The sequence below is a fragment of the Mustelus asterias genome, chromosome 15, assembly GCF_964213995.1.
Source record: "Mustelus asterias chromosome 15, sMusAst1.hap1.1, whole genome shotgun sequence".
Lineage (NCBI taxonomy): Eukaryota > Metazoa > Chordata > Chondrichthyes > Carcharhiniformes > Triakidae > Mustelus > Mustelus asterias.
Window position 1 is genome coordinate 12,849,980 of NC_135815.1, and position 12,365 is coordinate 12,862,344.

The following is a 12,365-nucleotide window of genomic DNA, read 5'->3' on the forward strand; positions in this document are numbered from 1 at the left end:
GCAGTGAAATAGGTCACCTGTGCATCTTTTTCACACCCCGCCCCTCCCCGTCCATGTTCAATAATTACAATCAAAACCATCGCCTAGAAATTGTCAATCCGAGCAATAAACGCTGGACCCTTGCGATCATGCCTTCATAATGCATGCCAACACTGCCATCTGATGGCATTAGAGGGGCACTGCAGTTTATCCTCCAAATAACCTTCTTCCTTAATCCTCGCCATACGGAATAGGAAAAAGACCTTACATTTGTATGGTGCCTTTCATGATATCGGGAGTGTTTTATAGCCAACAACAAACTTGTTTGCACTGTCGCAATGTCAGAACTTGGCGGGCAATGGGCACAAGCCAAGCTCCCACAACTGAGATTAATGATCAGATCATCAGCTTTGGAGGATGGTTAAGAGATAAATATTGATCAGGACACTGAACTCTCACTCCTCTCTATCTCTCTCTCCCTCATAGCCCAATGGCAGTCCCTTCATCACACAGGCTGCAGGAGATCGAGGTGGCGACTCACCACCCCCTTCATGGGGAGAGTTAGGAATGGGGAACGAAATGGTCCCAGAAATACCCACATGCTGCAAAGGAATGCAATGTTTTTTTTTGAAAGCCCTTCCTGTTGCACTGAGCTCTCCAGTTCAATTGGGATGCACTCTTCCAGCTCGCTCCTGTGCAATGCAGCCAGAAATCAGAGCGAGAGGAGTCAAGGGGACATTACTCTCAAAAAGAATCATAGAATCCCTACAGTGCATCAATCGGCCCATCGAGTCTGCACCGACTCTCTGACAAAACAGCTTACCCAGGCCCTCTCCCCGTAAACCCTGCACATTTACCATGACTAATCCACCTAACCTACACATAGAACATAGAACATTACAGCGCAGTACAGGCCCTTCGGCCCTCGATGTTGCACCGACCAGTGAAACCAACCTAAAGCCCCTCTAATCTACACTATTCCAACATCATCCAATTGTTTATCCAATAACCATTTGAATGCTCTTAATGTTGACGAGTCCACTACTGCTGCAGGCAGGGCATTCCATGCCCTTACTACTCTCTGAGTAAAGAACCTACCTCTGACATCTGTCCTATATCACTCACCCCTCAATTTAAAGCTATGTCCCCTTGTGTTAGCCATCACCATCCAAGGAAAAAGGCTCTCACTATCCACCCTATCTAATCCTCTGATCATCTTGTGTGCCTCTATTAAGTCACCTCTTAACCTTCTTCACTCTAATGAAAACAACCTCAAGTCCTTCAGCCTTTCCTCATACGATCTTCCCACCATACCAAGCAACATCCTGGTAAATTTCCTCTGCACCCTTTCCAACGCTTCCACATCTTTCCTATAATGCGGCGACCAGAACTGTACGCAATACCCCAAGTGCGGCTGCACCAGAGTTTTGTACATCTTTGGACAATGAGGGGCAATTTAGCATGACCAATCCACCTTTGGAGTATGGGAGGAAACCGGAGCACCCAGAGGAAATCCAGGCAGACACGGGGAGAATGTGCAATCTCCACACAGACAGTGACCCAAGGCCGGAATTGAATCCAGCTCCCTAACGCTGTGAGGCATCAGTGCTAACCACTGTGCCACCCTTCAATCAAACAAAAAAAAACTTAAGATACAAAATCTCTTCCCACTGCACTTGAAGGTCACCATATGAAAATTTAACAGAATCGGATTGCATACAAAGAAATCATCCCAATTAAATAAAACATTGATAACAATTTACAATTGTAGTTATTTGGGAAGTGAGAAAGACTGGGGCCTCAGTGTGACCAGGACGCACATTATCTTACCTTCTAAATGGTCAGCACGGTAGCACAGTGGTTAGCACTGCTGCCTCACAGACCAGGGACCTGGGTTCGATTCCCAGCTTGGGTCACTGTCTGTGTGGAGTTTGCACATTCTCCCCATGTCTGCGTGGGTTTCCTCCGGGTGCTCCGGTTTTCTCCCACAGTCCAAAGATGTGCAGGTTAGGTCGATTGGTCATGCTAAGTTGTCCCTCAGTATCCCGGGATGCGTAGGTTAGAGGGATTAGCGGGGTAAATGTGTGGGGTTCTGGGGATAGGGCCTGGAGTGGGATTGTTGTCGGTGCAGGCTCGATGGGCCGAATGGCCTCCTTCTGCACTGTAGGGTTTCTATGATTCTAAATGCCAGAAACCAAAATCAGATTGAGGTGTGTAACCGAGTTACATCCAGATGTTGCAAGTGCAACATTCGGGAATAATTATGAAGATCGAACCAGGGATCAGAGCTCCGTGCAGTAGGTTTGAGAATTTCACTCCTCACTGACCCCAGCTGGCTCCATCAATATAAAAAATCCACACTTTGTGAGGGAGCACACACTTGTGTGACTAGACTGGGGTCTTTCTCCCAAGAGAATAACTGGTCAAGCCATTTAAAATCATGGAGGGATTAGATCGGGTAAATAGTTTGAAACTGTGGCCAAAAGCTGGATAACAAGAGGGCACAGCTTTAAGGTGACCAGCTAAAGGACTCAGGAGAGAGAGTTTTCTTTATTCAATGATTAGGATTTGAAATGCACTGACTGGTAGGTGCTGGATACACATTCAGTGTGACAGCTTTCAAAAAGAAATTGGATAAAGAAGAAAAAAATGCCAGGGTATGGGGATTTCATCTGATTTATTGTCATATGTATTAGTATAAGTGAAAAGTATTGTTTCATAGAAATCATAGAAATCATAGAAACCCTACAGTGCAGAAGGAGGCCATTCGGCCCATCGAGTCTGCACCGACCACAATCCCACCCAGGCCCTACCCCCACATATTTACCCGCTAATCCCTCTAACTACGCATCTCAGGGACAATTTTTAACCTGGCCAATCAACCTAACCCGCACATCTTTGGACTGTGGGAGGAAACCGGAGCACCCGGAGGAAACCCACGCAGACACAAGGAGAATGTGCAAACTCCACACAGACAGTGACCCGAGCCGGGAATCGAACCCGGGACCCTGGAGCTGTGAAGCAGCAGTGCTAACCACTGTGTTTCTTGCGCACTATGCAGACAAAGCATATCATTCATAGAGAAAGAATGGAAAGAGTGCAGAATGTAGTCATAGCGAGGGTGTAGAGAAAGATCAATTTAATGCAAGGTAGGTCCATTCAAAAGTCTGATGGCAGCAGGGAAGAAGCTGTTCTTGAGTCGGTTGGTACGTGACCTCAGACTTTTGTATCTTTTTCCCGATGGAAGAAGGTGGAAGAGAGAATGTCCAGGGTGCGCGGGGTTCTTATTATGCTGGCTGCTTTGCCGAGGCAGCGGGAAGTGTAGACAGAGTCAATGGATGGGAGGCTGGTTTGAGTGACGGACTGGGCTTTGTTCACGACCCTTTGTAGTTTCTTGCGGTTGTAGACAGAGCAGGAGCCGTACCAAGCTGTGATACAACCAGAAAGAATACTTTCTGTGATGCATCTGTAAATGTTGGTGAGAGTCGTAGCGGACATGCCAAATTTTCTTAGCCTCCTGAGAAAGTAGAGGCATTGGTGGGCTTCCTTAACGATAGCGTTGGCATAGAGGGACCAGGACATGTTGTTGGTGATCTGGACATCTAGAAACTAGAAGCTCTTGATCATTTCCACTTTATCCCCGTTGATGTAGACAGGGGCATGTTCCCCTCTACGCTTCCTGAAGTCAATGACATTTTACTGACATTGAGGAGGAGATTATTGCTGCCGCACCAGTTCACTAGATTCTCTATTTCTTCCTTGTACTGTGTCTCATCATTGTTTGCAATCCGAGCCACTACGGTGGTGTCATCAGCAAACTTGAAAAGTCATTGGAGGGGAATTTGACCGCACAGTCACAGGTGTACAAGAAGTGTAGTAAGGGGTGAGGACTCAACCTTGTGGGGATTTGTGGAGGAGGTGTTGTTGCCTATCCTTACTAATTGCAGTCTGTGGTTAGAAAGTCTAGGATCCAGTCGCAGAGGGAGGAGCTGAGCCCGAGGCCACGGAGTTTGGTGATGAGTTTTGTCGGAATAATGGTGTTGAAGGCGGAGCTGTAGTCAATAATTAGGAGTCTGACATAGGAGTCTTTGTTATCCAGGTGTTCCAGGGTTGAGTGCAGGGCCAGGGAGATGCCGTCTGCTGTGGACCTGTTGCGGCAATAGGTGAAATGTAGCGGATCCAGGCAGTCTGGGAGACCGGAGTTGATTTGTGCTGTGATTAACCTTTCGAAGCACTTCATAATGATAGATGTCAGAGCCACCGGGCGATAGTCATTAAGGCAAGCTGTCTGGCTTTTCTTTGGTACGGGGATGATGGCCGTCTTCTTGAAGAAGATAGGGACCTTAGATTGGTATAAGGAGAGGTTAAAGATGTCTGCGAATGCTCCCGCCAGCTGGTCCGCACATGATCTGAGTGCTGCAGGAGTGATCCGGGCCGGTCGTTTTCTGTGGGGTTGACTTTCGAATGGGCTGATCTGACATCTGCAATGGTGACCTCGGATACCGGTTCGGTTGAGGTTTCCAGGGCGGAAGGGGATGCTCTCAAACAAACAAAGAACAAAGAACAGTACAGCACAGGAAACAGGCCCTTCGGCCCTCCAAGCCTGTGCCGCTCCTTGGTCCAACTAGACCAATCGTTTGTATCCCTCCATTCCCAGGCTGCTCATGTGACTATCCAGGTAAGTCTTAAACGATGTCAGCGTGCCTGCCTCCACCACCCTACTTGGCAGCGCATTCCAGGCCCCCACCACCCTCTGTGTAAAAAACGTCCCTCTGATATCTGAGTTATACTTCGCCCCTCTCACCTTGAGCCCGTGACCCCTCGTGATCGTCACCTCTGACCTGGGAAAAAGCTTCCCACTGTTCACCCTATCTATACCCTTCATAATCTTGTACACCTCTATTAGATCTCCCCTCATTCTCCGTCTTTCCAAGGAGAACAACCCCAGTCTACCCAATCTCTCCTCATAGCTAAGACCCTCCATACCAGGCAACATCCTGGTAAACCTTCTCTGCACTCTCTCTAACGCCTCCACGTCCTTCTGGTAGTGCGGCGACCAGAACTGGACGCAGTACTCCAAATGTGGCCTAACCAGCGTTCTATACAGCTGCATCATCAGACTCCAGCTTTTATACTCTATACCCCGTCCTATAAAGTCAAGCATACCAGATGCCTTCTTCACCACCTTCTCCACCTGTGTTGCCACCTTCAAGGATTTGTGGACTTGCACACCTAGGTCCCTCTGTGTTTCTATACTCCTGATGACTCTGCCATTTATTGTATAACTCCTCCCTACATTATTTCTTCCAAAGTGCATCACTTCACATTTATCTGGATTAAACTCCATCTGCCACCTCTCGCTGACATCTTGCTCAAAACGATTGCGTTGAGCTCATCGGGGAGGGGTGCAGTGTTGCCGGCGATTTGAAATGCCTTTATCTTGTAGCCTGAAGAGTAAGGGAGTGGGACTGACGAGAATAGATTTCATAGAATCCCTACAGTACAGAAAGAGGCCATTCGGCCCATCGAGTCTGTACCCACAGCAATCCCATCCAGGCTCTATTCCCATAACCTTCATTTACACTAACCCCTGACACTCGGGTCAACTAACATGATTAACATGGCCAATCAACCTAACCCACACATTTTTGGACCGTGGGAGGAAACCCACGCAGACATGGGGAGAATGTGCAAACTCCACACAGACGGTGACCCGAGGCCAGGAATCGGACCCGGGTCCCTGGTGCTGTGAGGCAGCAGTGCTAACCACCGTGCCGCCTAGACTGCTCTTTGAAAGAGCCAGCACAAATGCAATGGGATGAATGGTCATCTCCTGTGCTTTAACTATCTTAAGATTTGGCACATTAGAGCAATAGCATCCAAGGTGATACCAGGCTCAGCTGAGAGCACCCAACAGTTTTCCTCAGCTCAGCCATTTAACATTCAAGGCAACCCTGACAACACAATTCCCAGAGAACCATTCTCAGAAAAGACCTGGACTAATCACAAGTCAATTGTCCCATCAGGCCAATCCCTGCCAAAGCAATATACCGCATCCTAAATTCCACTGCATTTCAATACAACTCAAATTCTTACAAAGAGTAATGTCACTATGGGCTAGACTTTTGAAGCTTGGTACAAGCAACATCATTAGATGGAATATTCAGTACAGGGACAGGCCATTTTGGTCCCATCTGTCCATGTCCCGTTTATGTTCCACTTGAGACTCCCCCCCCGCCCCCCCCCCCCGCCACCCCACCCCACCCCACCCCAAAACCAGATGACCACAGCCTGAATTTCTTCAGGCCCAAGAGGCAGCGCGGGTTGAATGTTTAAAGTTTTTTTTAAAGTTTATTTATTAGTGTCACAAGTAACACTGCAAGAAGTCACTGTGAAAATCCCCCAGTTGCCACACTCCGGTGTTTGTTCGGGAACACTGAGGGAGAACTTAGCACGATCAATGCACCTAACCAGCACGTCTTTCGGGCTGTGGGAGGAAACCGGAGCACCCGGGAGGAAACCCACGTAGACACGGGGAGAACGTGCAGACTCCGCACAGACACTGACCCAAGCCGGGAATTGAACCTGGATCCCTGGCGCCGTGAGGCAGCAGCGCTAACCACTGTGCCGCCGTGAGGGAGCAGTGCTAACCACTGTGCCGCCGTGAGGGAGCAGTGCTAACCCACTGTGCCGCCGTGAGGGAGCAGTGCTAACCCACTGTGCCGCCGTGAGGGAGCAGTGCTAACCCACTGTGCCGCCGTGAGGGAGCAGTGCTAACCCACTGTGCCGCCGTGAGGGAGCAGTGCTAACCCACTGTGCCGCCGTGAGGGAGCAGTGCTAACCACTGTGCCGCCGTGAGGGAGCAGTGCTAACCCACTGTGCCGCCGTGAGGGAGCAGTGCTAACCCACTGTGCCGCCGTGAGGGAGCAGTGCTAACCACTGTGCCGCCGTGAGGGAGCAGTGCTAACCCACTGTGCCGCCGTGAGGGAGCAGTGCTAACCACTGTGCCGCCGTGAGGCAGCAGCGCTAACCACTGTGCCGCCGTGAGGCAGCAGCGCTAACCCACTGTGCCGCCGTGAGGGAGCAGTGCTAACCCACTGTGCCGCCGTGAGGCAGCAGTGCTAACCCACTGTGCCGCCGTGAGGGAGCAGTGCTAACCACTGTGCCGCCGTGAGGGAGCAGTGCTAACCCACTGTGCCGCCGTGAGGCAGCAGCGCTAACCCACTGTGCCGCCGTGAGGGAGCAGCGCTAACCACTGTGCCGCCGTGAGGGAGCAGTGCTAACCACTGTGCCGCCGTGAGGGAGCAGTGCTAACCCACTGTGCCGCCGTGAGGGAGCAGTGCTAACCCACTGTGCCGCCGTGAGGCAGCAGCGCTAACCACTGTGCCGCCGTGAGGGAGCAGTGCTAACCACTGTGCCGCCGTGAGGGAGCAGTGCTAACCCACTGTGCCGCCGTGAGGGAGCAGTGCTAACCCACTGTGCCGCCGTGAGGCAGCAGCGCTAACCACTGTGCCGCCGTGAGGGAGCAGTGCTAACCACTGTGCCGCCGTGAGGGAGCAGCGCTAACCACTGTGCCGCCGTGAGGGAGCAGTGCTAACCCACTGTGCCGCCGTGAGGGAGCAGCGCTAACCCACTGTGCCGCCATGAGGGAGCAGCGCTAACCCACTGTGCCGCCGTGAGGGAGCAGTGCTAAACCACTGTGCCGCCGTGAGGGAGCAGTGCTAAACCACTGTGCCGCCGTGAGGCAGCAGTGCTAACCACTGTGCCGCCGTGAGGGAGCAGTGCTAACCCGCTGTGCCGCCGTGAGGGAGCAGTGCTAACCCGCTGTGCCGCCGTGAGGGAGCAGTGCTAACCCGCTGTGCCGCCGTGAGGGAGCAGTGCTAACCCACTGTGCCGCCGTGAGGGAGCAGTGCTAACCCACTGTGCCGCCGTGAGGGAGCAGTGCTAACCCACTGTGCCGCCGTGAGGGAGCAGTGCTAACCCACTGTGCCGCCGTGAGGGAGCAGCGCTAACCCACTGTGCCGCCGTGAGGGAGCAGTGCTAACCCACTGTGCCGCCGTGAGGGAGCAGTGCTAACCCACTGTGCCACACTATGTTGTCCAAGGGCCTTTTCAATCCTACCCACGGTTGTGAAATCAGTTTCTAACGTTGCCTTTTCCTTTCAATCCAACACGACCCAGGATTAATATTGTAAATCTGGACAATTCTTACAAGCTCATGGGCCGAAAATGATCAGTGCCTAACCAATTGGGGAGATGCCTGTTTCAAGAGGGAAGGAGGAAGCGAGGTGGAACTGTGGATTTGCTTGCAATGTATGGGATTTAATCCCATGTTGCACGATTATGCAATGAGACCCGCTTAATGGTCTCACCAGGTGTTTCCTGGCCAGGACTATTTCAGCAGCCATACTCTGCTAGCCCTGGCCGTTTAAGTAAACTAACCCATGGAATATAAAACCGAGGCTGGGACCAACTACTGAAGGAATAGTCTTCTCATTACCAGCCCATGGAAAATAAACCTACATTGATGTGATTGAGCCAAGTTCAATGACCTTTCCTCCTCCTTCTTCAGGTACCATGCCCTCGGAGAGCATTCGCAACCATGAACCTCCGTTGGATTGGGCCACGAATACACTTGGCAAAGTGTCGCAGTGGTTTGCTGTTGCCCCCTGCAGTACGCCCGACCAGGAAACTCTCCTGCTCTTTATTGGAAGGATTTACAGGCTACAACCTGTCCGGACAAGTTACAAAAGCACCTTCTGTGGGAAGGTGGGATTTGAACCTGGAGATTCTGGCCCAGAGGTTGGGGTTCTACCCATCGCCGCACAAGACCTCCCTAAATTACCTATGAGAGATCCAACCAAATAAGCTTCAATAGCCGGTTCAGGGCCCACATCACACAGCAACACACAGTCAAAGGTAGCCAAAGTGGGAAAAGCAAAAGTCAGATTGCTACACATCACCAATCGGCAATGCCGTCCGCCAGTCGGCAACGTTGGCTACCTGCCAATCAGCAATGTCATTCATCCACCAATCGGCAATGCCGTCTATCCACCAATGAGCAATGTCACCACCACCTGGAAGTTCTCCTCCAAGCCACTCACCATCCTGACTTGGAAATATATCGCCGTTCCTTCACAGTCGCTGGGTCAAAATCCTGAGACTCCCTCCCTAACGCTTGGCAGTGTGGAAGATCAGAAGGATCTTGGGGTCCAGGTTCATAGGACGCTCAAAGCAGCGTCGCAGGTGGAGGCTGTGGTTAAGAAGGCGTATGGAATACTGGCCTTCATCAATAAAGGAATTGAGTTTAGAAATCGGGAGATAATGCTGCAGCTGTATAGGACCCTGGTCAGACCCCACCTGGAGTACTGTGCCCAGTTCTGGTCGCCTCATTACAGAAAGGATGTGGAAGCCATAGAACGGGTGCAGAGGAGATTTACAAGGATGTTGCCTGGATTAGGTGGCATGTCTTATGAGGATAGGTTGAGAGAGCTAGGTCTTTTCTCCTTGGAGAGGCGAAGGATGAGAGGTGACTTGATAGAGGTGTATAAGATGTTGAGGGGTATTGATAGAGTGAATTCTCAGAGGCTTTTACCCAAGGCTGAAATGGTTGCCACAAGAGGTCACAGGTTTAGGGTGCTGGGGAGTAGGTACAGAGGAGATGTTAGGGGTAAGTTTTTCACTCAGAGGGTGGTGGGTGCGTGGAATCGGCTGCCGGTAGTGGTGGTGGAGGCGGATTCGATAGGGTCTTTTAAGAGACTTTTGGATAAGTTCATGAAAGTTAGTAAGATAGAGGGTTATAGGTAAGCCTAGTAGGTAGGGACATGTTCGGCGCAACTTGTGGGCCGAAGGGCCTGTTTGTGCTGTAGTTTTTCTATGTTCTAACAGCACTGTGCGGCACGGTGACACAGTGGTTAGTACTGCTGCCTCACAGCGCCAGGGACCCAGGTTCGATTCTCGGCTTGGGTCAGTGTCTGTGCGGAGTCTGCACGTTCTCCCCGTGTCTGCATGGATTTCCTCCGGGTGCTCTGGTTTCCTCCCACAGTCTGAAAGACGTGCCGGTTAGGTGCATTGGCCATGCTAAATTCTCCCTCAGTGTACTCGAACAGGCGCCGGAGTGTGGGCGACTTGGGGATTTTCACAGTAACTTCATTGCAGTGTTAATATAAGCTTACTTGTGACACTAATAAATAAACTTTAAACCGTGGGTGTATGTACACCACAGGGATGGCAGCGGTTCAAGACGACAGCTCACCACTACTTTCTCAAGGCAAACAAGGGGTGGCCAATAAATGCTGGCCGAGCAAGTGACGCCCACGTCCCATAAAATTAGCTTTTTAAAAACAAAGCTAGGGCAAGTGAAGTGAGGTGCGTGCTGATTGCTCACAACATTGTGAGAGCCATGCATTCTCTCTGCCCAAAGTAGAAATATTTCTTTTGTTTTCACTATTTGAAGTTAATGACAGTTCTATTAACATATAAATGATGAAGAGTTTATATAACTCGCTATGAAATATTCAGCATGTATTAAATGCATTTAATCTTATTCAGGGGGCACGGTTAGTGAAGAAGCCCGATTTCAATCTTGCGGCCCACTGAGATGAAGGAGGGCCACTTATGCGGCCCATTCACTAGCCTGGGTTGCCCATTGCTGCTTTAATTGGCGTCCTCCTGTTCTTGATCCTTCCGCCAATAGGAACAGTTTCTCTCTATCTATTCTGTCCATTCCCCTCACGATTTGAATCACCTTGATCAAATCGCCTCTCGGCTTTCTCGTCTCTAAGAACAGCCCCAGTGTCAACACTTGTTCTCAGTTGTTCCACCCAATGTCATGGTTGACAAAAATTCAAAATGCTCTTGTCATTTATTCCAGGATTACATCCTGGAATCCACGGTTTTAAAATATTTAAACCTCGTCATGGTTCAAAGACCTTAAGAACGACTTCTTAAAATTTAGTCAAGATTACAACATCTTTAGACACACAATGCTGTTACTCAAATAGTAATAATAATGAAATACAAGACAGAAACACATTACTAGATGGCGCTCATAAATATCCATGTTAAAAGACTGCTTTCAACTATCAACATTTTAAAGGTATTTACATACAAGTTGCTGATACTTTTTCACAATTACAATGTACATAAAAGGGTGGCACAGTGGTTAGCACTGCTGCCTCACAGCTCCAGGGACCCGGTTTCAATTCCTGCCTTGGGTGCCTGTCTATGTGGAGCCTGCACGTTCTCCCCATGTCTGAGTGGGTTTCCTCCGGGTGCTCCGGTTTCCTCCTACAGTCCAAAGATGTGCAGGTTAGGTGGATTAGCCATGCTAAATATGTGAAGTTACAGGGATAGGGCCCGGGTAAGTTATTTATTAGTGTCACAAGTGTGCTTACATTAACACTGCAATGAAGCTACTGTGAAAATCCCCTAGTTGCCACACTCGGGTGCCTGTTCAGGTACACTGAGGGAGAATTTAGCACGGCCCAATGCACCTAACCAGCACATCTTTCAGACTGTGAGAGGAAACCGGAGCACCCGGAGAGAAACCCATGCAGACACGGGGAGAACGTGCAGATTCCACACAGACAGTGACCCAAGCCGGGAATCGAACCCAGGTCCCTGGTGTTGTGAGGCAGCAGTGCTAACCACTGTGCCACCATGAAAGTCAATGCAAACTCAATGGGCCGAATGGCCTTTTCTGCACTGTAGGGATTCTCTGATTCTTCTATGATAAACATTTTTAAAAATTAAACAAGTTATTTCCTTCCCATCAACTGTGAGCCTTTCATGTGATTGGTGATATGTAAACCACCAATCCAAAGATGGTGCACCATATCAAAGAATAAACAACAAACAATATCATTTTGAGTGCAGCTGTAAATTTATGACTTTTGACCCAAGCAAGTTTTGAACAGAATTTGATATTTTTGTGATTAAACATTTCACAAGTTCCAGCTGTTATTTATCATCAAATGCCAAGACATTCATGAAGCAGAAGCTTCTTTGCTGGGTGGAGGAAGGTCCCAGGCCTTGCTGCCGGTGAGATAACTGGAGCCAGATGATCAGTCGGAGGCCCAAGGCTCTGCTTCAAAGATGCTTGCGAGCAAGAGGTGAAGGCCCAAGACATTGATTTTTGAACTTGGGAGACACATGCTGATGACAAGAGGAAAATGGTGACCTCACCTGCGGGCTGCTATGCCCAATCACAACGATCAGTAGCTATAGTGGCTTGGCAACAGGTGCCAACACTGGAAACAACCCACAATGATGCCCGATAACTGTTTCACCTGCGGCACCTTTGGCAGAACATGCTTTTCACCAATTTGGTCTCTTCGGCCATCAGCAGAAGTGCAGCATATGAAGCTACCCCAGAGGATAGAACTT

At 49.8% G+C, this 12,365-nt stretch overlaps 1 protein-coding gene across 2 annotated transcripts in view; it reads right to left on the bottom strand.

The window, feature by feature from the left end:
* The window catches only part of smyd3 (SET and MYND domain containing 3), a 738,112-nt gene that overhangs the window by 718,900 nt on the left and 6,847 nt on the right, over positions 1–12,365 (bottom strand). The window lies entirely within an intron of this gene.